Below are 24,355 nucleotides of genomic sequence, written 5' to 3' on the forward strand. Positions count from 1 at the left end.
ATGATATAATCAAGCAGAGGAGTCTAGTTCCCCGCTGTTCATTCCCAATATGAACACAGTCTTGTTCTGCCGCCAGTGAGTTAGACTGGAACTCGACAGGAGCAGCAAGCCCTGCCTTCTCAGCCTCGAAAGGCTGTGAGCATATAGTCCACTTTCGCCCAGACAGGGTCGATGGGAGTTGGAATGAACTCAGGGGCAACTGTTTTTTGTTTGTAATCTCATAAAACATAATTAAGATCAATATTGAACTCCCTTTATATAAAACAGATGTTTTGTTTTACAGAAAGATTTCCTATAATGTAATAAAACACTCTTTTTTGTTTTGGATTGGAACTGGGATTTTAATTTGGGATCAGAAACATTGCAGAGGAACATAACGGTATGAAGTTTTAGCAGGTTTTCCTAAATTACAAACGACAGATCACTATAAATCATTATTATTAATTTGCACTCTTTGAGCCCCCCCCTTTTCCGTGCTTTTGCATTCGGAGCAATAAAAATCAGACAATCTGCTGTTGTAAATAACACATGGTCAGGCTGAACGTTACCTGAGTAAAATGGCTTCAAAGTGTACTCAGAAGTAATCACCGTACTCTGGTTTCGACACCTTCCTCCTTACACTAGCTTGCTTACCTGGCGGCTGCCTGAAACCCTGTGTCCAGAGCACTGGGGCCCACCTACAAGTGTAGAAACTACTAGAGCAAAAGAAAACAAGTCATACTTTGATGAGAAGATTTCAAAGCTCTATAAAACACATTTATGTGACATGTAGAACTAGCATCCTTGTTTTCCGATCCTGTCTTGTTTCTTTTGTCTTCTTATATTTATAGTAGCACCTGCGAAAGTTGAAACTTGTGTGAGGCAGGAAAATCTCAGCGCAGTAATACTCAAATAATTTCTATTAAAATGAGCTAGTAAATGGTCAAAGGCAGCACCTTCGCACCAGCTCTCACGGGTTTCACTGTCTGTTTGTATGGCAACAGAAGAAGCTCAGTTTCTTGGGTTCTGTACGTTTAGTGAGACCAGGGTGTGCTATTCCCTTCTCCTGGAATGCCTTTGACACACCCAAGAATATTTCCCTCCGGTATGACATCCCTCAAGGTATTTCTTTATTTAATTGTATTTGTCTAGGACAAGAAAAAAAAGGATATTAAGGGGAAGTACTATATAAAGTTTTTTTTTTCATAAATTGCTTTTTGTTAAGAGATGAAAGTAGAGTCTACTACATAAAGCTTGGTTGCATTGGTATGGCCCTGTTGGTGCTCGGCTCCCTCATTCACAACTTGCCTCACACTCCTGGTCAAAAGAGAGACTTTCCGGAGAGCAACTGGACCCGACCATCCGTTCTTTAAACTGCGTCTAAGAAACAGGCCAAGAGCAAATGGAGGAGGAGCCAATCCTCCAAGTTTCCTGGAGGCTTTAACAGGAAAGTCACACTGTTGGATTAGGAATGGGAAGAAGACTGGCTGGGTAGGTTGCTCCGACTGTGCGCGCCATCTTACCAAACTTGTCGCCCATCGTCGGGGAGTTGGTTCTGAGTTGCAGCAGCCCTGCAGGACAGAGTACAATTTCCCCACAGGGGCTCCAAGGCTGTACGTCTTCACAGAAGCAGACTGCCACGTCTTTCTCCCATGGAAAGGCTGGTGGCTGCAATCACTGACCATTTTGTCAGCAGCCTACCCCTTAAGCTCTGTGCCACCAGGACATCCACAATGTCAAAAGAAGCTAAAGTACTAGGCAAGGCTGGGAAGCTTTTCTCAATGGAGAGGCAAAATTAATATGATAGGTCCTATAAACACCTCATCAAACAGGTCTGCTCTGGTTATGAGTGACCCGGAAATAGTTGAAAATTCCCTGCTTAAGGATCCACTTCACCTTTCAGATATGAATGTCACAGGACATTTATAATTGCCCTTGGTTTTTCATCTCCCTCATCAGACTAAAATCCCCAACTTGTCTTTCAGGGGCCAAGACTCCATCTTTCACCTCTGTATTCTTATGGCCCAAGTAAACACATGGTGAACCAATTCTTTAATTAATTTGTAGTTGGTGTCCAAGGGGGAAATGTTGAAGAAGAGCAGTAGCTATATTATGAGCAGAGCCCAGGATAGGTTCCAAGTTATAAGCTTGTTTCTTTAGTTGGAGAATGCCTGAAGCTATATGAGCAAGTTCGAGATGGACATTTTACTTCTAATCGAACTGGTGGGCCTCACCACAGACTTTACACTGAAATGACCTAGGCAACTTTGAGAAACAATTGACGTGAAACCTGAGGGTAGAATCTGGACACTGGGATTTTTAAAGTGCTCACCAGGTGCATCTGATAGCCTGGATTGAGAAACACTGCTCTCCAGTGACTAGACAAAGGAAACGAGACGTTTCATACATATGAGCTGGTCCTCTAATGCACTCAAGGTCAACTATATCTCTCTCTCACACACATAAATTATAGCTCACAATTTTTGAATCGATTCTCTACTTAAATTATCAGTTGACTTTAGTCTTTCAATGACTGAAATTTTAGAAAATTGCTTTAAAGGGCAATGTTATCTATATTGCAATATTCTTCTGAAGGATCATTTAAAAACTTTTATGGAATGAGTTTTTCTAGATTTGGTCAACAGCTATGACATTCTACCATGTTTGGGGAACCCATAAGGCTTCGAGCAAGTTCCAAGTAGTTCAGGCATGGCCGATGGAAAGACACTGGAACAGACCTGGGCTTTTAGAATTTGGGCGACATGGAATAATCACTGGAGTGGGGAAATGATGGGTTGAAACCCTGGACTGGGAGCATGGTTTCCGTGCGTCCTCTCAGGAGCCGTATACAGGAATATTGGGTTATTGCCAGGACTATGGGGGATTGGCCCATATTCAAAGTGGTGAGGTCAGCCACGTGGAGCAGGGCACCTCTGCTCCCAACTCTGCTGAGTAAGAGGTTTGGTTGCTAGGCAAAGCACATGCTGCCCGTGGTTTCTAAGCGGGAGCGTTCACTTCTACCGAGCATTTACTCATAATTTCCCCTGTTTTAGTTACAATTTCACTTCATCCACATTTTACAAATTTGGGTCCTAGCTGGGTTTCCTGCATTGGTCAAAACTGAACAAGGCCGAACCAATTTGAAACCCTGAAAAATGAATATTTATTTCCTGTATGTTTACAACACCAATTGAGAGTAGGTATAAATCCAACATTTTAATGGGACCTAGAGTGTGCTTGAGAGTTGGAAGGACGCGAAAGTAGGAACTTCAGACACTCTTTGTCAGATCGTCTTAGGAAGTAGACATAAGTGGCCTCCGAGGTTTTGTTAGAAGGAGAAAAAGGAATGACAAGTGCTACCAGTGACGCTTAGTCCTGCGTAAGGCGCACGCCGCACCCAGGGGTGGGCACTGTGCAGCGACACAGAGGGCATGTATCATGGAAACCAATTGATGAAAATAACACATCCGATTCCCCAACTCCCACAAACTTTCTAACAAAAACAGTTTGAAGCACAAAGGACATAGATTATTTTGGTGTTTGCACGGCAATCCAAATACATACTTGCTTCTTTTCAACAGTGAAATTAAGCAGAACCAAATAGTTTCTAAAATGCACGTGGAAATTTGGGAAGGAATCCATCCTTTAAAGATACAGTAGCTCTGAACTTCGGACCCTGAAGCGTACTTATTTGGTAATTCAGAAGTATCTGAGCCCCGATTATCTATGGCCAGGCTCCATCCTCACTTCTAGGCAAGAACTCGGACACATTTTTGTGAAAAATCAAGCAAACTCTTTACAAAAGGGAAGAAAATTCATCATGTTTCTCATGGTAGACATTCTAAAAAAATAATCTTTTTCCATTTGCTGAAGGCCTTTTACCTGAACCTGGACATGTTCAATTGAAAACTCGAAGCCACGCATCTCATCAAAAACAGAACAAGAGAAACATTTCAAGCTTTCAGCTACAGTTGCCGCTACTAGCTGTTGAATCCACTCTAACTTACAGACAGTGCTCTCAGATCCAGCAGAACGAAACTTCGCTGGGCCCTGCAGCATCTTTGCCATCACAAGAATATTTGATTCCATTGTTACGACCACTCTCCTGCCAGACCATCTCGCCCAGGCTCTCCGTCGAATGCCCCTGTTGGCCCTCAACTTCACCAGCCGCCTCTGTCCTCCGCTAGCAATTCACTGCTCCTGATGATGAAGCCCTGCGGCATTGGCTCGGCGTTGGGTGCTGACTGCAAGGTTAGAGGTTGGATACCTCCAGCCATTCCATGTGAGCAAGAGGAGACGCTCTATTCCCATAAAGAGTGACCGTCGGAACCCACAGGCACAGTTAGACCCTGTCCTGTAGGTTCCCGATGCATCAAAATGGACTTGATGGCGCCGAGTGTGTTTTTAGTTGTTGCTGTTTGGTGGTATTTCAAAAATGGTGGCAAAGTTTCTAACACGACAGCAACGCACAAACCACCACAGAACAACAAATTAGCATTATCTAGTTCACCTCCACCTCTGCTTTTAGTGGTTGCGGTTGTTTTAACTACCAAGGAAAGGGTGTTCTCCAGAAGATGCAAATGCAATAACTGACTGAGTAACTTCTGAAATTCATTGACTGTCCACTCAGACTGTCATATAGCTCACACCCCTAAAACGATCTCCATTACTAGGATCCTTTGCAAGTGACGGTTCAGGGTGAAAACCGCCCCAGAAGTGAGCCGCACATGAGAGGTCACTGGACCATGATGCCACGGTGACGTGAAACCGCACGTCCACATTTTCCCGAGAGTGAAAAGTAAATTTCACAAATACGAATGAAGCACCGCCCTTGAGCGAAGATGTAACCGAGGGGTGGTCAGATCGCTTTCCTCCCACCAGATTTACGGTATGGCCCAGCAGGTCCCAAAGCGGCCATCCTTATAAAAGCTGACAGCTGCAGCTTCCTTTTGCAGACGCTGGCCGGTTCGAACTGCTGACCATTCATTCAGGGAGCTACCAAGTGTTTTAACCACCATGCCGTCAGGGCCCCTTAAACAATACGAGGAAATATGTCCTAGATCAGAGATTAATTTTCTCCTTAAAAAACACACAAACCAGCAACGCACCCAAGAGCCCTCACACGAACAGAGCACTAATGTCACTTGGAGGTGGTCAGGCGCGTCCCGTCGGTTCTGACTCCCAGTGACCCCAAGTATAACGCCGCAGGCCCCTCGCCATCGTTCTCACTTGGAGTCTTGTGCAGGCAGAGTCCCACTCTATCTGGTCAAAGGCCTTCCTCTCCTTGCTGCCCCTCTTCACCAAGCCTACTGTCCGTTTCAAGGGCCTAGCCTTTCTTGGTAACGTTTCCCAGTGGCTGGTACTTGTCCATGGTAATGCCATTACAAAGTTAAGACTCGGTAATTCGAGGTCGGCTCCTTCTCCCTCTTTACCAGGATAGGGTGTGTGTGAGATTTTTAGAGTTAGTAAGAGGGAGAATTATGGAGACTGACCACGTAGTCCACTACGTGGGTGACTTCAGGCTGGCTTATTTTTTTGATCTTGGTTGCTTTATGTGTACAATAGCTTTAGTCATAGGACAACATGATTGAGTAGGCTGGGAATAAGTAAGTTAATATATGGAAAGTCTCAAGCCCTTATGAAGTGCCGCTGTATGCAGGAAGCTCTAAATAAATATTAGCTATGATAGTTATTGTCTAGAAATATCATTGATAATGTTTTTCAAATTAGTATTATAAGCGTTTCCATCTATGAATGGAACTCGTAGATGGTTACTTGAATTATACGAGGTTACTTGAGAAGTGACACTGGATCCACGTAAAAGTGGAACTCCTAAGTCAGAGTTGAAAGCATCAATTATATTTACAGAAAATCAGCCCTGCTGGTAACCACCAACCCCGAGAGGGTTGAAAACCAACTGGTCAACACATGGTGATGTAGAGGGAAAAAGAAAACAACTGTCTTTAAATCCCCAGAGAAAGATGAGTGGAGAGCCTTCTGGTCACTCCAGGCCAACCTATCATTACATGTGTAGTGAAGCTCTTTGATGGGTCTCTTCATCTCTGAATAATATATATTTTGGGGACGGCCTCACAGAAATGATCTGTCTTTACTGCAGAAAGACCTATGACTAAGCACATGCCAAGGCAGCATTACCTCCAACCACAAAGGAGGGTGGTCCTCCTGGTCCCGGAAGTCGAAGCAGCTGGCAAGATTCGGAAAAGCAGTTCTGAGAGAAGGTGGCCCCACAGTTCAAATTGTGTATCACCAGGAAAATTTCAAGTCTCAAAACTACTCTTTTAATAAAAAGAAGTGGGAAAATCAGATTTTATAGATAAGGCATTGTTAAAGAGCCTATCATTCAAGTAGATCTGGTATTTAAAAAGATTTCACAAGGCAAACCATTCTCTGGAAATGTTCCCTAAGTTCTGTGAGTCTTGCTAAGTAAGCTTATTTCATTCCCATAACATTTAGGAATAGGCATATATTTACACTCCAAATAATAGCTAAGGGCTTTAAAAATAGTAGCCTTAATCAAAAGGCTTCTTCTTTTTTCAGGAATTAAGAAAACAGCACAATAATCATGCGCTATAATTCTTAAAAGACAATTTAGGCAATTAATCTATATGATATGACAATTGAGCCAATGAGTTCTAACTGTAAATAACTTTTGTTAAAATATTTCAAAGCTTTATATTGTTTGAGTTGAGTTTATATTGTTTGAATCTATCAGGTTCATAATCAGAGCCACTCTGGACACAAATTACATCATAAGAGAGCTTTCATCTATTCTCCTAGTACATAGCTAGTTTTCTGAGATAAATACATGCGATGCTAAATTTGTACAGGTAATCATTTCTTATAATAGTTTCTAAACCTGTTCTCAGTTCATATGAATTATAACTTTAATGAAACATGGTTACTTTTCCTGAAGCTGGAGCTGTCCTTATCAAAAATCACTTTAAAATATAAAGTTACCACTTACGTACATTTTGCAAACCTTCACTTGTGGACACAGCTTTAATATTACCTGTACACATGGTGTAACCCACTGCCAGTGAGCTGATTCCAACTCACAGCGACCCTGCAGGACAGAGCAGAACTGCCCCGGAGGAGTTCTGAGACTGCGCCTCTTGACAGGAGTAGAAAGCCCGTCTTTCTCCGGAGGAGTCCCTGGTGGTTTCAGGTCGCTGACCTTTCTGTTACTTGTCCAACGTACAACTCACAATGCCAACAGGGTTCCTCACACAGAACATAAAGGTACCCCGACTCTGCATGTCCATGAAACTTCAACTTCCACTAACTTAGTAAGTTCATCAACCAAAAAACGAAGAAAGGTTTGGAGTGCCTGAAGTTTTTTAATGTAAAACCAGGGGAACTCTTTTTTTGAAGATAGCAACAACAACAAGAGTGCAAATTTTTTTATTAAAAATATTTTAAGAGAATGGAAAAACATGAACAAATAAAAATTAAGTTCAGAGCTATTTGTCTATTTAGGAATTTGCATATCTACATTAATTATGTGGAAGTATAGTTTATCAAGTTTCTCTAGAGCATAATAATGTGTTTCATAGTTCAGCTATGATTTGTTTAACTCAATGATATCAAAGACCTAAGGATAACAATATTGTTAGGTTATATGGTTATACCTAAAACCACTTTTTAAAACAAAATACAGATAATAAGAAGAGTATGTATCTTAAGGAGTCCTGGTGGCCCACTGGTTAAATACTCGACTGCTAACTGAAACCCACCCAGCATCCCCTTGGGAGAAGGACCTGCTACCTTAAAGAACACCCTGCAGACCAGTTCTACTCTGTCCCATGGACACCCTATGAGCAGAAAATCAACTCACTGGTACCCACCACCACCAATTATGTATCTCGTGATTATACAGAGTATTTCATGATAGAAAAATCTGATGAAATGTATTGGAAGAAACTTCAGTTTGTTTTAAACATTCCTACTCGACCAGGAAACATATCATGATAAATGGAGAAAAGACTGAAGTTGTCAAAATGATTTCATTTCACTCGGATCCATAATCAATGCTCCCGGAAGCAGCAGCCAAGAGATTAAAACGACACACTGCACTGGGGAAATCTGCTGGAAAAGTACTACTTCAAGTATTAGAGAGCAAAGATGTCACACTTTCTAAAGTCTCCCGAGCCTGGCACGTTGGACAAAGACTACGGAAGCCCAGAGAAGAAGTGATGCCTGAGGATCGTGGTTGGCGCTGCGGAGAGTAACGAGAGCACTGCCGGAAGTAGCAGCAAATGTACTTTGACGCCAGTACAGCCACAATGCTCCTCCTACGTGTGGACGGCAAGCCGTCGTTCTCTCCTGTTCTTTGGCCATGCCCTCAGAGCCTGGGAGAGCACAGCATGCTCCGCAAAGGGTCGGTGACGAAGAGGATGACCCTGGCCGTGTACTGACACGGTGGCTGCAATGGCGGCTCAGACACCACAACGATTGTGAGGCTGGCACAGGACCAGCCGTGTTCTGTTCCATGGCTCATAGGGCCACTCTGCGTAGGGGCCAACTAGACAGCAACGAGCATCACCGTACAAGTCTGCTCTGAAATCTAAAGCCCGTGTATTTTCTTTATCATTAAAAATGTTTATAAGGCTTTGAAAAATCACATTTGTCAAAAGTAAACATTTGATTAACTATGTTTGGAAGAAGACTTTTGGTCTATGAATATTATAAAACTTTTCTTAGAAATCTCTTAAGGGTTGAGTCCAATAAAACTAGGGCAATGCATATATTCTCAGTTACTCTCTTAAAAAAAACCTGTAAAAGTGACTATAGTGGCATGTTCTGACACATTCTTTTCATAAACCGAACCCTGTTAGTGACAGCAGAACAGATTGTGTGCATCTGCTGGGAATGAGCCAGATGACAGTGGAAAAAACGCACATGGATACCTTGGCACAGCAAATTAAAAATAGAGGAAAAAAAAGACCTGGAAGAGAAAGCGCTTAACTTTAATTGAAACATCTTTCCAACATGAGGAACTTCATCCAACCACCTCTTGTAGCCTGTCAATTTTGCATGTAAGAATGTGTTTGAAAAGAGTCCTTTGAAAATTAGAACTGTTTTGTCTTCTCTCAGCACTAACACTAAAGATTGACTCAGGTTTTGGATGATTTCATCAGATTACAGCAAATGCAATAATAAGTATTAGGGCAGAAAAAGAAGCCAAACCACTCCACCACCGTCTGCTACGAGAATGTCAAACGTCTACAAAATGCTTCAGGTTCAAGTCAAAATTTAAATCTCTGGGTTATGTTCTGAATGATGTGGGCATTACACTGTCAAGTGCTAAATATGCCACAATTCAAAGCTTCTGCAAATGCGCTGCTGTGAATGTTACTTGCGCTTCGTAGTGGTACGATACTTTATATTATGCTGATCAGCCCCAGTATTGTTTTACCAGTTGGCTCAATAGCATTGCAAAGGTCCATACATAAAAACAAATGTGCTTCTATAAATTATATCAGGAAGTTCTCTCAGATGCTCTGATTACAATGAAATTTATTCTATACAGTATACAATGCAAATTTTAAACTGGAGACAAAGTTGTAATAGATTAGTAGTCTGACTGAAGCAGCTGCAGTCAACAACAAAAAATGCTCCTGGTGATTAACAGCCATTTTCCAGTAATCATAACCCTGGAAAGGGCTACTAAGTAGGGGGAGGGGGTTGCAGATGGGAAGAATTCTCTAAGCCCATGTGCCCTAGAGGGGGCTCCATCATCTTCATGCAGATTTATTATTATTATTATTATTTTTAGACGAAAGCTTTTAGAGGCCTCCTTGATTGCAGTGTGGGGAGCAGTCCGTGCCGTTTTACTGCAGGGAAGTTCCTCCACTCTGTCAGGGTTGCTTGTGCTGAGTACTCTTTAGCCAGGCATTAAAACAGGATTAGAAAAGAAAGCTGAAATGCAAGGTGCACACCAGAGGGGCATTATTCAATAGCGTGAGAATAATTCCAAGTGGTTGCAACTCCCCTGGTTACATAAACTCCAAGTCCCTACTGACATTACTAGTCTTGTAAAACAGAAGTTCCTGGAGAAATTAAGTGATTAAAAATGTCGAACACCAACAACAAAAGGTGGTGAGCAGGGTCTGAGACCTGAAATATCCTCATTTTCATCCACAGCTTAGCTAAGTTGCCTAACTGCAGTACTACAAGGTGAGACTCTCAGGCAAAATTCTGCATGTTCAAATGCTATTTTGTATATATTATGACACAAAGAAAAATCCCCAAAGCAAGATAAACGGATCTGTTTATCGTATCAAAGTTGATAGATTGCAATTAGAATGAACACACTTGCAAAATTGGGAAATAAAACAAGACGGTAGGTGTGTCATTTACTTAACTTAAATATGGCACACTGCAAACACAAATAAGAATGCAGTTTATCTCTACAAGTACACCCAACTCACTCATTCAGTAAATAGCTATGGAAAAATCTACTAGGCAAAAGAACAACTCTGAAGTATGTAGATATTAGTAAAATGATATGTCTGCTTCATAAATTAATTCTACCTTCAAATATGAAGAAAATATACATTAAGAAAATAATCTAGAAATACTAATGTTATCTTTCAAAAGTGCATCAAACTAATGGTAAAAATGCCAACAATGGCTCTAGAATTTGAGGTGAAGCTGCTTCACTTTTTAAAACCACTAATAGTTCTAGGTTCACCAACTGTTTCCTCTACACTGAGCCTAAAATTAAGCATGAATACATTAGAACTCAAAACTTTGAATAAATGACTATTTATAAATAAACTCAGAGATGAAACTATTTTGTTTCTTTAGCGCCATTTACTTGGTAATAGCTAATCTCTGAGACATTTTGATTTTCTTATCTTAGAGAATTATTTTGTACTTCCCAATCATTAGAAATGACCTAACTTATAGAATCAGAATTAAAGACTTGTCCTCTAATAAACCCATTAATGGATTGAAAAGATTATTTAAAAACAACATAAAAAGAATCCAAAATAATCCCTGAAAACATATTTAGAAATGATCTTAGCAGGATGATAAAATGAATAAAATGTAATATGTTGTTAGTTACTGTACAGTCAATGTCTACTGGACTCATTGGGACCTTATGGTACAGTGTTTAAATAAGTTACAATGTACCCTCCCTGTGCTAACTTTTCTCTGTATTATCTTGATTAATCCTTAATATCACTAAGAGATGGGTGCTATTATCATTATTCCCATTTTACAGATGATGAAATAAACACTGAGGCCTACCTGAAATAACTGACCAGAAAATGGAATTATTTTAGTCCTTCCACTCTGTCACTCATGGGTCAGTCTAATAGAACCCCTGTTCCTAATCGTGGGAACTTCATGAAGTGTGCCAGGAGCATCTTCATACATTCTGCTGAATTCGATCTTTTGTTTGCATTCACCCTTATTCTCCCAAGCTTTTTGTCTCTTTCTCTCTCTGCTCTTCCTCCATGCATCTGTCTGCTGGTCTGCTAGCTATTTTGTCTATAACCCGGCCCCCACCACACACTCTCTTGGAAGTTTTGCCCTAACACTTCAGAAAAAATCATGAATACCATAATTTGGCACAATTTGTGCAATAACCGTACAACTTCCTGAGGCTTCCTGATGCTGTGCATTTTTGCCATGATCTATTATTTACTGACTAAATCGGTGCAGGGGTCCCTACAAAGATACAACCCTGTAGCTCTCACTGTTTCAAGATCACTGTCTGGCACCCTTTGATGACATGGCATTGGGGTCTGATAAACCACATCAAGTAAGAAGATAAGAAGTTAACACCTGAAACAACGCTATGACCTCACAGGTGCGGTGAAAAGAAGTCAAAAGTGCACATGCTCTCACAATACCACATGGCTTGAACCAAGAAGGAAGCTAAGACAGGAAGAAGTACAGAAATAAAAATCGATGAAAAAAAGGAGTGAAGTCTATCATTCTTTGACTTTTGAAGTAATTCAATGAGAGACAGAAAAGAAAACCCCCCAACACGCACAGGGCTCACTCAAGATCAGCACATTTGGAAGGGACACTGCCAAGTCTCAAGCAAAGGGCCACAGGACAACCAGCAGTGTGGCCCGAGTTTGTGACCCTCGGCCCTCTTTGTGAGTCTAGTAATGTCAGCATGGAAATCTCTTTCTGGTCTGTGGAAAGGGGCAAAACTCCACACATGAAAAGAAATAAATACATAGTCAAAATTATGTACCTAACCTATTCTAAATAGGCTTTCAATAAATATCAGACATTAGCAAACACATCTTCTTTTTTAAGTTAGGTTTGTTAACCTTCATTTATTTGAGAAAAATAATCCAGGACAGATTTTTTAATGTTAACTATTCTAGAGGAGGCATGAAATAATCTAATTCTAGACAACAATACAATACCTTTACCAAAAGACCACCCAATAACTTAATGAGCCTTCTCAAATGTGGATGGTAATCCAGCATCTTAAAAAAGTAATGGGGAATTCACTAGTGAAGGCAGCTTAAAAGTTCTGCCCCCCCCCCCAATACTGCTGAGTATGGGAACCTCTAATAGACCCATGCTTTCAAGTTTAGGTTTCTGATATTTAAATAGCAAGAGAATGTGTTTTCCAGTTCAAATTTTCCCATCGAGAACTCATGATAAACAATAAATACTTTACTATGTGTCCACAAATATTTACTGAAGGGGGTGATGATTCAGATTATCATCCCATTTTTTTTGGGGGGGGGGAATTTCACGAAGAAAAAGCTGGTACCATATCCTAAATAAAAGTCTAGTTGTAAAAGCTTCATCTGAGCTTTAAAATTGAATATTCGAATTTTTAAGCAATAAACAAAGTTGTTGAATCTTTTTTTATAATCTTATCTATATTACCATAGGCAAGAATGGAAAAGGTTTCCCTCTTTTTATCTTTCCTTAAAAAGGACTTGGAAAAAACGTGCCTGGTCCCCACACACAACTCCAAACAGAACTGCGCTTTGTGATGACATTCTCAATGTGAGCTCCTTGTGACATTTTACGTCTGTGTTCTTGACACGCTTAAGGAGCAACCACTTGCAGCCAGGAGAAATAGCTGATTGGTATTTAAGCGCAATGAAAATTATCTTTCTTATTCATTTTAAAGGGAAAATTAAATGGCGTTTAACTAGTAATCTAATTCGGTAAATTTTAAGTAGGTAATTAATCACTGGTTTCATAGTTTAATGCATAAACTAACACTTACACACTGTTCGTATACTGTTAAATCTGTAATTTCACTTAAAAATGGAATTGAAACCTATTTATTACATAATAACACCTTTGTAACTTAAGGCCCCATATTTAACTTCTGAAAGAGAGGGCTCATTTTAGAGTGGTGTGCTGGCAATAGTTTGACGGCACCTCACACACATGACAATTCTGCTACAGATGGAAAGGAACCTGGGCAGCTAGAAATGATTTTTTTAAGGGGATTTTTAAAATTCACATTGGTAACAGCTGAAAATGTAATTGGTAATTAAAGCTTGGGTTTCACAATTCTTTGTTAATTTTATTTTTCAAGGAAAAGTACAAGTTTTTAGTCAGAAGTTTCTAAAGGATTATTCATGCAGATATTTGTAAGCTGATTTAGTTTGCATGGTACTAGATGCAGTACGTGCACTGCACCTATCATACAAACAACATAAACTGAATCCAAGAGCTAAAGCCCCTACTGCCTCTCTGTAATCTGGATTTTGAGCCAAGAATCATTAAAAGTGTGTGTGTGTGTGTGTGTGTTTACCAATAAAAACTATGGTGGTGCCACATACTGTGGTGGAACACTATTTCCAGAGAATCCCAAAATGCTCCACAGTAATTTGCATCACAAAAAAGAACAGAATATATCTGGGATATAGCGCACAGGAGCCACTGAAAAGAAACCATTGTATATTTTTCTGCAAAACAGAAAAATCAGATTGGATCTGGATGTGCTGGGGGTGAGGGCTGGGAAAGAGGTCTCATTTTCTACCATACACCTATTGTTTTATGCATTCAAAACTGCTATAGGGGTACAAAAAGGAAACGCACGGAACCCCTTTTGCAGTTAATGCCTCAGTGATTTAAGAGGGTGAATGTTCAAGTTTAAGTAGGGAAACATGATGCTTTTCCGTTCCCAAAGCTCTTGCCCAGGAAGAAGGCCCTCTGCTCCTTAGCCTACGCCGGGGACAGGACATTACTCAAGGCTGAAATCACTCGGAGACAGAAGAGGGGAAGTTTATGATGTGGCACCGTGCACTGTGTCTGCGGCTCTGCTGCCAGTACCTGCCCTGCATAGGCAGAGATAAAAATACACGAAGCCCTACCTCAGAAACTGTGCATGTTACAAAGAATTAAAGGAGTTTATTTTTCTTTCTTTATCCTGAGTGTAATTACTGTTTTTTAAAAAGAAAAGAGCTGAAACTATAGCAACTGGAAGCATCCCACCCCCACCCCCCAACCACCACCCTCCTTTTTAAACACCTTCAACTACCTTCCCACAAAGCCATTTAAGTTAAATGGTACATTTACAGACTCACCCACATGAAGAACATAACTTAAAACATCTGCTTAGACACATACGTTCTGTTCAGATATAAAAAGTGGCAAAATTAAAAATATGTATATATATATATATAGAGGCATTATATTCTTAAAAGGTGTGCTCTGTGTGTGTGTGTGTGTGTGTGTGTGTGTGTGTTCATTCACTAAAGAGATCTTTGGCTGCAATTAGGTAGTCGGTCCTATAAAGGCTTCCTTGTGTGACCATGATTTCTAAAAATAAAATGCTCTAGTGAATTTTTCTGCTAAATAATCACATCTTCAAAATTGCTTTAAAGAAATCCCACTCCCTCGTGTTACATTAAACAATAATATCAGCTTTCCATAATAAGCTTTGGTTGTACACCTTACACAGGGTCAACAATTAATTAGGAGGTTAAAAATCCTGTTTACTCTATTAAGTAGATTGATTTCCTTGTCTGTCCCCACTTATGCGAATTAGTGACTGTATTCCCCAATTTTGCACATAAATAAGCCAACGCTGCCTATCTGTGGGGTCTGGGAGGGATGTGTTCTCTGACAATCATTCTAACTTGCTAAAAGAATCACAGGCTTGTTTTTTGTTGTTTTTTAAAGAAAGGGGTAATCATTAGGATTTTGGGGGTTTGCTTTTTAAACACCTCACATTCTGTCAGGAGACCATATTTGCAGCATTTTTAAATCTAGAATGTCAGTGATCCATAATATCTGAAACAACTCATATAAATTCTTCATGTGCATCTTATCTATGACAATAAGAAGCAAGAGGAAAACCAGACCCTGCTCAGGATGTTATTTGGAAAAAGCAAGTTCTCACCAGAGACTACTTCAAAGTTACAAGTTGAAGGTACTTTATTAAGGTCGTTGCTGGAAAGACTTGCAGTGTCATTGCACATGAATCGAAAGCACTTGCATCGTGAACAACATGGCCCATTCATTTCAAATCCGCAGCATTAAGAATTAATAAACTCTCTATAACATTTGCATTATTAAAGAGTAATGATTCCTGTTAAATATGCCCGTAATAGGTTTACTGTTTTTATTGGTTATAATGTTGTCAATTTTCTTGATAATGCCTCTTCCCCATCCTCCCCACCCCCGCCGCCACCCCCCCCACAGATAAAGATCCTTTGTGTATCTACTCTGAACTTTGTTTACATCAGTTAAATTTAAAAAATAAAAAGAGTCATAACTTGGGCAAGAGATGGACAATGGGCAACAAATAGCTTAAGTTGAGGAAAAGCAAATGCTTTCCATAGCAACCTGCCATCACCTGAGACCAAAAGATTTATCATTTCCAATCCTAATAATCATATTTTTCTTTTTGTAGTTAAAATAGTATCAAGGAAGTAGGAGGTAACCACAGTATTCTGGGTTATTTTTTCCATAATATTGTGTTTCACAGTAGTATTGTCAGAAAACACTCTTGGACAATTTTTCCTTGTACAACACAGCGCATCCATGGATTCTTACTGGATTGGGAGAGAAGGGGCGTTTCTGGCTTCCATTATTTCTCCATGCTTTCATGCTGTCTGCACAATAGGATACTTTCTGCAGAGTTCCTGTTTTGAGCGAGGCAGAAACTATTCTAGAGCTCTTCACAGTGATTGTGTACATGGATATGAAATAATAATAAAATCGCCAAACTTCCAGATCTTTTTGAACAGTCAGTCTCAGACAGGTTATCAACAAACGCCGCTTTTAGGAAGCCTGACAGTGTACTCCGCTCAGTTATCACAGTGCATCATTACAGATTATTTTCTTCCTCAGGCTGCTCTTCGCTCGCACGCTGCCTATTCGCTTCAACTCTCCAAGGGAAGAGATGCAGTTCTTGTGGGAAAGGTCTACCCCTTCCTACAGGCTTGCTTCCTCGAACAAAAGGAACCCACCCCCTCACATTCTTCGTACTACTGACAAATCAGGAAATCTTAAACCATGGTCCGATATTATTACTACATTATACATTTTAAATCAGGAGAAGCAAATGACCCATCTATGGGCAATGGAAGTGAACTAAGTACAGTCCAGAATCTATGTTTGGTCTTTCAGACCCTTCTAAGTAGAAGAAATCCGTGGCCGTTTGGGCATGTGTGTTGTCTGGCAACTCATGAAGAAGTCCCTAAGTGCTATAGGTTTCTCAGTGCATCCTACAAATCTGAGATTCGTCAGAGGGATTCTCTCATCCTCTTCTAAGTACTGACAAGTATTTCAAGGAAAAAAATGGCCAGAAACTAAAGTATGCACCTTCACAGAATCAGAAAGCTGCTTGAAATCACAGAAGTGCAGAAATATTGCAAGTTCATTTTCATCTCAATGGCAGAAAACTCACCTAATAGATGGTCCACAATTTTCACCTCATGAAAGCAACCTCCTGGTCAAGAGAAATGATGTTCCAACAAGTCTCCCTTCCATTATATAGAATCTCATATACCATGGCAGGAGGGTCCCCCCTTTTTCTTTCCTACTTCGGTTAATTTCCAATAGAGGGATATATGCTTCAGCTCTGTGGGAATAAGTGCATGTGTCTTTGCTCTTTATTCTCCAGCCCCCTTCGTCTCTATTCCTCTTTACATAAAAATGTGCGGGTGTAAAGACGAGTAGCCAAATAAAAAGTACCTATTGTTTAAGATTTGTTTAAATGAGATGGCCAGTCCTTTTGTAATTTGTTCATCAGAGGTTCTGATGAACTCAAGCTATATGATTTTCAGGCCTACTGCTATTCTGCCCATGCTTTTTACTTGGGATGAAACTGAATACAGAGTGATTATATAAACTGGAACCGAAGGTAATAAACTTATTAAAACTTAGTAAGACTGTTATCATGGTCAAAGAAAGCCTGCAATTGTGTGTCACCAACCCACTTAAGTGAAATATCTCATTCACTAAAATTCCCTCTTATTATAATAAGGCATAGAAAATTAAATACATAAATATTAATTTTATGTATCACAGAAAGATGCAGGCAATGAAAATGCGATGTTTACATTCGCGGGTGACTCATTCGTGTTTTACTGTGTGAAACACTAGGAGGCATCAGTTGGGTAAAAAAGGACTTCAATTTTAGAAGCAAGAAATTGCTGTAGAGTTGAAAGTGTAAAAAGTTGGGGTCCTCCAAACGTTATTATGCAAACCAAACTTCATTCTCGGAAACAAACTCTCGGAACATCACATGTTGTTGTGAAGGATGATCACTGATAGCATTGTCAATTGTAAATCATTTGACCAATAAACACCTATTCAAAGATACATTGTAGACGTGTGGCTTCATATACAGTTACACGTTTTATGCGGAAGCTATAGAGTAACAGAACAGCATAATGAATATTGACCAGTGTGCATTTTCTGCTCAATTCCTCCATACCATGAGTCCGTATGTTTCATTTTTTGCCAATTCTGTTTTCAGTTCTCTTTACAATGCTTCTGAGAATGGCTAATGCACTTAAGTCTCACATGAACTGCTTCACGTAAGCCACCAGCCCTTGATAACTGTTCACACAGACGTGATGGGGCTTAAACTATAAGCAACAAAGACATATATAAAAAGAACATGTTTGCTGTCACTACACTATTGAAAGCCTGTCATTCGAAAATCGAGTTTTCCACTGTTGAATGACTCTTCATAATGCTGAAGCAACAGGGCCGTGGCACACTTATCTAGCAATCATTTAAAATTGGAGTGTCTTGCCATTCCTTAGCAATCAGCTTTTATCACTGACCTATCAAAATAACATGTGAAGTGCCTACTCCACCTTTTGTAAGGCGCAGACTCTGTGGTTGCTCCTGGTTTTGTGAATTGCCTCTGTAATCTGGTTTGATTTCCTAAAGATGACAGGTCTCAGTGAGCAGGCAAGATTTACTGAGTGCAGGTCAGTCCACGCGCTCCTAAGATTAAGGTACAGAGCTGAGGGCAAGGATCTTAATCTCCTGTCCTGCCCTACGCAGCCTGCTGTAAAACATCAGTGGGTAAATCTTCTCCCTGTCTGTAAGCAATCACTGTCTTGGCAAAATTCATGTATGCCTTCTTCTAAGTTTCACATGGTAATTTGTGTGGTATTTTCTCGGGCGATGTGCCTTTGAAAAACAGTTGAACTTTACTAATAACTTGATAAAGTCTACTCTGCGACCCTTCCGGTGCCCATTTAAGTCCTGCCATGCTGCTGGGAAGAGTGTCCCAAATGCCAGTGCTCTCTGTTTCTGAACTCTTTCTTCGTCACGACCAGCCGGAGTATTGCTGCACAGATATTTCCCCATTTTTGTCACCTTCTGAGATTTCATAGACTCCAAATGTACCACACATAGAGTTGGGAAATCAAACCACAAAATACACTACCAGAAACAGAAGAAAGCTTAAACAGATAATGCTAACCGACACCCCGGAATTATTTACTTTGGTTCTTTATAAAGGAAATTTAGATACAACAACTTATTAACTGGCTAGATAGGGTATCCATGCACTTTATTAACTTGGTAAGGTGAAGGCCAAGGAAACCTGAAAAATGAAAAACACGGTCCTTTTTCAGGATTTCATTTGGAATCATTAGAACCATTTTCTCCATTAGAACCAGCCATTTCCCTCAAAAGTTGCAGAATGACACGTTTATAAGAAGGAAAGAGGCAAGGTACAGCAAGTATGGGTTGTTTAACTTTCATGTCGTTTTTTAATGTCAATGGGTTTCTACTCTCGAAAGTTACTCATTGCGATCACAGACTTTACACTGTGAACAGCTCAGCAAAGGTTGTTTTTTTCCTTATAGAGTGCTCACTTTTTAATTTAAACCCAAGGAACAAGTGAGTATTTACTACAAGCTTACTTATTATCTTTCAATATATTCCACAGTCACAGCAATCAAGAATGTAAATAGTGTAATGAATGAAGGAAAATAATGTCTTTGTAAGAACTCTGGAACACATGCCACAAATACTGCAGAGCTGTGTGAGTTACATTCGTAAAAATAATGGGTTTTCATAAAGTTTGATGAAAAAAAACTTGAAGTAAAGAGAACCGTGAACTATTATTTCTTAAACTTGACCGGGTGGCCATGTTTTTAACAAATGTTACAAGAAAGTATACTTCAAAGGAAACTTTCAGAATTGAGCCACTAGACAAATATGTGGCTCCTACATTATTAGAGTACAGGTACTTCCTACAAATAGTCTAAAAGTATTTGATTTAAATGGCGTTTCCCTTTGAGATAGCATGCTAGATTGGGAGATGTCATTTTATGTCAAGTTCTGAATCCACTTCTTTCAGAATCACTTCTTTTTAGGCGAATAATGAATTTCACGCACACCCCATAAGACAGTAATCAGGTTCACAGGCTGCATTCTTTCTGATGAAAACACAAAACGATGGCTTCTGCCCTGCTGTTGCACACTGAGAACTTCCAAAGACTAACCATCTCTGGCGTTGTTGTAAAACTTAAAGCACAGTCATTTCAACCCGGAGACTAGTGATCAATTCAAAGCTAAAATTAGTGTGCAGTATGAAGGTTAAATGGGGTTCACAGGTGGTCATTTTTCCATGTCCTTCCAGGACTCTAGGGAGTGGAGTTATTACGCTCCATCCACATAAACATTTTTACTCTGCAGCCGTAATTCCATTGCAAGGTGCCAGTGAGAAGGAGGCTGCCCACTTCCCCCCACCCCACCCCTCTTTTTCCCGGGTTGGCACAATAAAGTGGCCGGAGTGTCCTTTATAGCACTTAAACATATGCAGTCACTAAGCAATTCATAAAACAGTTACTAGTGGAGTTGGTATCAGATGCACAATTGCACGATGCACTTTGTGTCACAGTAATCTCCACTGAGGACCAGGACTGGCTGAAGAACTGGCAGAGCGCCTGCTTTTACTTATTATACTGTCAGCGTTTACATATAAAGGCATTATATATATATATATATATATATATATATATATATATATATATATCCACACAGCCTAAAAAAAAAGAACAGAAAGAATTCTCCCAAAGAATGGTAATTACCAGACCTAGAATTGTTAAACATAATTCACATATAAGATTCCCTTTAAGCCTCATTCGCCATCTTTTGGAAAGGAGGTACTGCTGGGACTAGTGCAAATGTGTTCCTACAATTTAACCCCAAGCAATGTACCACTGCATGCTCCCATATGCTTCCTTTGTGTCAAACTTTATCACTGAGTTTGATAACTTTCTTCCAAAGTCCAAACAGAAGGCAATTCCAGTGGTTTAGCTTTATTTTTAGACAGGTATGCAAGCTGACCTGACCTAAACAAGAATGTATATGCTGAAATCCCAATACCGATTGTGAAATGCATAGATTACAGCCTGAAGGATTTTTTCCACTCGGGTGAAGAAACCCTCTATCGCACCAGCGCATCGGTGAGGGTAGGAGATGCACAAAGGTGTCCTCTGACAGAGAGCCATGCATGCTTGCGCTCCTAACTAATCCCAAGTATTAGTGTCTCAGGAGCACAACCCAGGGCAAATCAGACACTTCGAGGCGACTCGTGGCAGCATCTTTCCACAGGGAACTAACTGCTACATCTTGCAGCTTGTGCTTCAAGGTCACAGAACAGTCTGTGAAATATTAAAACCCACCAGGCTCCACACGCGCCACCATATCAAACACGCTAATGACGTGAACTAACTTCATGAAACTTTAACCACACTGGTGTGACAGGAACGCGTCAGGAGTGATTTCCATCGCCGATGGCAAACGGATGCGACTAGCTAAAAAGTTACTTTTAGCAACAGACGAGAAAAATCATGGAATCTAATGAAAAGAACACACAACAAACCTCAACTTCAGCCTCCCGAAAAGGCACAGGGGTAGACCCAGTGCCCTGGAATAGGATAACGCAGATTCCGGGGACAATACGCAGGCAATGTCTATTTCCTTGAGACATGTCAGAGGTACTTACATGAAGGAAGACCCGATCCGATTAGTCCTTGGGATTCTCCTTTCTTAAGAGAGAAAGGGAGAGAGGAAAAAAACAAAACAAACAATAATAATCTTTACTTCGTCCAGCCTTGAAGCGCTTCTCCACTTGGGTCGAACACGCAGCACGGCGACCCACACAGAACCTTCAAAGTCAATCCAATAGCAGCCCGGAGACGTCTGGGTGTACGCGTGTGCTCCAGTGGCTGTGACTGCGAGCACAGCGAGCTCCGCGAGCAGAGAGCTGGGGCCCGTGTGAGCGCGCGCGGAAGGAGGGGGGGGGGCGCGTGCGCAAGCCCGCGCATTCGCGTGCGCGCGCCAAGGCCGGTTGGAGGAGGAGGAGCGGGAAGAGGAGGGGGAGGACCGCGAGGAGGAGAGGAAGGAGGAGGAGGAGAAAGTGGCTCTGGGCGGCTGGCCGGCGGGATTAAAAGTAACCAGACGGGTCCTGAAAACTGCGTGTCCAGGAAGGAAGTGACCGAGGACGAATGGGGAAAGGAGAGCAGCTCGCCTCCTCGGAAAGCTCGCTCGGAAAAGGCGGAGGTGGGCTGGGTGGGGGAGGACGACGGCAGAAGGCTGGCAGGGGAGGGTGGCAAGAAAAGGGTGCGCACTGGGCCGGACCGGGGTTCTCAGTGATGAAGTGCCTCTTTCTTTCTTCCCCTTTGCTTTATTTGGCCCTTGCCTGCTCCTCGCGCAGCGGCGCCCGCACGATCCCCATCCGCTGACTCTCCTCGCTCCGAGCCGAGCTGGGGAAATCATCAGTTTCACTCTGGCAAGAGGGGGGCGGGACTTGATCGCCGAGCATTTTAATAAAACAAACATACAGCAGCTCCCTCCTCAACCCTCCAGTCTCAACTAGATTGATAAATTACTCCACTACACTACTTTAATTATGTATATGGTATGCAGAATAAATCACTGAACATCAGTACCTCAATCAAGCACTTTTAAATGATAATTGCATCTTGGTGAATCAATCTTTCCATTCCTGACATTTTGCTAATTTTAGTTTTACGGTGGGGTAATGGCACATGCCATACGCAAACCTAATGACAATTCTTTATTGCACGAAATGAAGACAACACGGCGAGCTGCGGGTTCCTGCTTCCCTCCCCGCGCCTCCGCCGCCGGGGACGCTCGGAGGGAACCGAGCCTCCAGCCCCGACGCGCCGGCTCCGCTCCCGGGGGACCCCTGCGAGCCGCCGCCAGCAGCAAAGTCCTTCCAAAGTGGAGAGCTCTCCCTTGACCAATGGGAGTGCGACCCTAATCGTTTTCTTGTGGCTTTTGCCCCCCTTTGGAAATGCGCTCACCACTTCATTCCGCCACCGGGGTTTGCGCTCCGGTTACTCACGCGTAAAAGCCACGGTCCTGGATGTCTGCAGGACCCGAGCCCTGCCCGCCCAGCATCCGTGATTCTCAGCCCCGAGAGCCGAAATTTTTAGTTGTGAACACAAGAATCAGAAGCCGCTCGTATTTGAAATCTCCAGTTTATCACGGGGCCACGAACTTTCTCACCAGTTTGGAAACACGTACCGAGGCGGCAGCTTCCTCGGAGATGTCCGCCGCTTAACTCTATCTCTTCCACACCTAACTGGACTTTATCCAGGTCATTAGCATGTAAACCAAACCAGCTTCCCAAATGCATTAGGCTTCCCTGTCTGGAGCCCTGATGACTTCACTTACCCTGAGGAGTTTCAGCTTTCACAGGAAGCAGTAATCGAGAATGATAAGGAAGAATACTTAGGTTAAGGTTTAAGCAAACACGTTTCCTTAACAAAAAAATGTAATAATATTCTATATTTAGCAAAGGCAACCAGCGATTGGGCATTTCTCCTCCCTAGTCATCTTCACCATTGCCAATACAGCCAGAGATAAAATATATCACCCAGGGTCCAAATCCTCAGAAGGCAAGATTGAAAGCCAGGAAGGAGCACTATATATGATAGAAACATTTAAGTCGGTTTTCTTTGATGTATAAGGAAGAAGGGAAACTTCAAGAGTAGACAATAGGAGTAAAACTTAAATATCGAGCTAATTAAAGATACCTCCTCATTAAAAAAAATTCCTTTCAGCACTGTGTATTTAACCCAATGACTGGGTGCATTTCCTGTTCAGTTCAGCAGTGTGCTTCCAGAGTGCTATTTTAGTGCGTGAGGGCAGTGTGGTGGAGAAGCCTTCTGCTTCCTTGTGGAGGCCATTGGATAGGCGTAGGTTCCGAAGAGTGGCCTCCACGGTCAGGCACCATCCCAACTGAAAGGGAGAGCTGGGTTTTACAGGAAGTACAAGAGATCTGAATTCAGGCTTCTCGCCTCACCACTGTGACTCTAAGCGCGCTAAGAGAGTTGCTTTGCTTTCATTGTCAGAAAGCCTGGCAAACTGGTGCAAAGCAACAAGCCATCAGAAGTACAATTATTTCTTGCTTATTAGTGTCTTCGGTATAATTTTTTGTCTTATTTTCCATCCTGCTACAAGGAATTCATTTTAGTATAGCAGAGATAACTTATAGCAGGTCTTCATTCAAGGTACAACTTGTAAGGGAAACTGAAACAAAGTAAAAAACAAACAAACAAAAAACAATGCAACGATAACAGCACAAAAATATGTTTACTCCTAAAATAATGTCTACATATAGTGGTAGTCACGGAATTAAGGCGGTTATTCCAGTGTTCACAAAAGCCTGGACAAAGCAAACCATGAGCAGGGCCATCTGAGTTTATTGTGATAATGCACAAAATCAATGGAATGAACATTACATTACAACAGCCTATTTTATATGAGCAAATAGACATGACCAAGACATGTCTTCAAACCATGCAATTTTTTAATGCAGTATTGAGGGACTTTATCACAGTTCAGTTCTGTCTCAGATTTGCTTTCCTTTATAACTATTTTTCTTTACCTTTTT

General features: G+C 41.3%; 1 protein-coding gene across 5 annotated transcripts in view; it reads right to left on the reverse strand.

The window, feature by feature from the left end:
* Positions 1 to 23,106, reverse strand: part of MEF2C (myocyte enhancer factor 2C) — a 169,167-nt gene extending 146,061 nt beyond the window's left edge. Inside the window, exon 1 of one of the 5 annotated variants that reach the window (XM_075541263.1) lies at positions 22,984 to 23,106. The gene's annotated coding sequence lies outside the window, so the exon portion shown is untranslated. Of the gene's footprint in view, positions 1 to 21,436; positions 22,129 to 22,801; positions 22,938 to 22,983 lie in introns of those variants that run through there. The other 4 variants (XM_075541264.1, XM_075541267.1, XM_075541262.1 and 1 more) reach the window with 4 other exon arrangements.
* Positions 23,107 to 24,355: the final 1,249 nt, after the last annotated feature.

This window comes from Tenrec ecaudatus, chromosome 2 (genome assembly GCF_050624435.1).
Source record: "Tenrec ecaudatus isolate mTenEca1 chromosome 2, mTenEca1.hap1, whole genome shotgun sequence".
Taxonomy (NCBI): Eukaryota; Metazoa; Chordata; class Mammalia; order Afrosoricida; family Tenrecidae; genus Tenrec; species Tenrec ecaudatus.